This window comes from Halyomorpha halys, unplaced genomic scaffold (genome assembly GCF_000696795.3).
Source record: "Halyomorpha halys isolate HHAL.00 unplaced genomic scaffold, Hhal_1.1 Scaffold2375.1, whole genome shotgun sequence".
Lineage (NCBI taxonomy): Eukaryota > Metazoa > Arthropoda > Insecta > Hemiptera > Pentatomidae > Halyomorpha > Halyomorpha halys.
In genome coordinates this window covers 20,841-22,308 of record NW_027113907.1, presented here as the reverse complement: position 1 = coordinate 22,308, position 1,468 = coordinate 20,841, and positions in this window count along the sequence as shown.

Genomic DNA, 1,468 nt, shown 5'->3' with positions numbered 1-1,468 from the left:
CTATCCCGAGATTTGAAGATATCCTCGATAGATTAGGTGGTGCGAAGATTTTTAGCACACTGGATCTAAAGGCGGGCTACCACCAAATTAAACTGCATCCCAGGGATCAGCACAAAACTGCATCTACTTTTGAAAGAGGGCATTACGAATTCACCAGAATGCCATTTGGTCTGAAAAACGCACCTGTAACATTCCAGAGACTTATGGACGAGTTCCTGCCAGGATTGGACGAAGCAGTTTGTCAGGTGTACATAGTGTTTAGCAAATCAGAGAGTGACCATGTGAAACACTTGAAGAGCGTGTTTCAGAGAATGAGGGAGTTCGGCCTCAAGCTTTCCCGAGAATAGTCAGCACTAGGGCAAGAGCAGATAAATTTTTTGGGGCATACCATCTCCCGACAAGGTGTGAGACCGGACGTCCAGAAGGTGTCGGCTCTGCAAAGGATGGAGGTACCAACAGATGTGAAGGGGATTCGGCGATTACTAGGAGCATTAAATTACTACCGAAGGTTTGTTCCGGATATGGCAGAGTACCTTGTGCCCCTTAATAATTTGTTAAAGAAAGGAAGCAAGATAGTAGTGACACCAAGCATAACACATAACATCCGGAAATGCATTGAGCAGCTTCAACGGGAACCAGTTCTTGCATTCCCTGACTTCGAGAAGCAGTTTACGCTAACAACAGATGCAAGTGAGTATGCTCTAGGAGCGGTGTTGGCACAGGAAACAGAAGAGGGAGAGCGTCCTGTAGCCTATGCCAGTCGGCGCCTCACCGAAGCGGAAGCCAGATACAGTGCCTTAGAAAGGGAACTTCTAGGAATCGTGTGGGCTGTAGAGCATTTCCGGCCCTATGTATTTGGAAGGCGCTTTAGGGTCCACACTGATCATAGACCGTTGCAGTGGGTAGGAAAATTGAAGGAATCATCTGCGCGCATCACCAGATGGAAGGAGATCCTCAACCAGTATAACATGGACATCTCATACAAGCCTGGTAAAGACAATGTTGTGGCTGACTGGCTCTCAAGGGCAATAATGGTCAATGCAATCGAGGATAATCAGGGAGAACCATCTGGACTTGCTAGACAGTTCTTGAGAGAGTGGACCCCGGAAGAAGAACATCAACCAGGCACAGAAGAATCAGAAAACAGAGGAGAGACATCCGAAGTTGAAGACTCAACGGAGGAAAGACCAACCGAGATGGAAGAAATTGATGAAATCATTAATGATAAACGACGGCAGATCATATGGAAAAGCAAAACCTCGGGGCTACTGAAGATGGAGCCTGAAAAATACGGCAGCAGAAATATTGTTGCTATATGGTCTCAGCACAGTCTCAGGGAGAACCTAATCTGCAGGGCACTAATGGATGCATCAAAGGTCGGAAAAACCCATCATCTATACGTAGGAAATGCAGTGCTGTGGGACAAAATTCGGCGTCTTTGGCGGACGGAACAGATTGGGGTTGACCG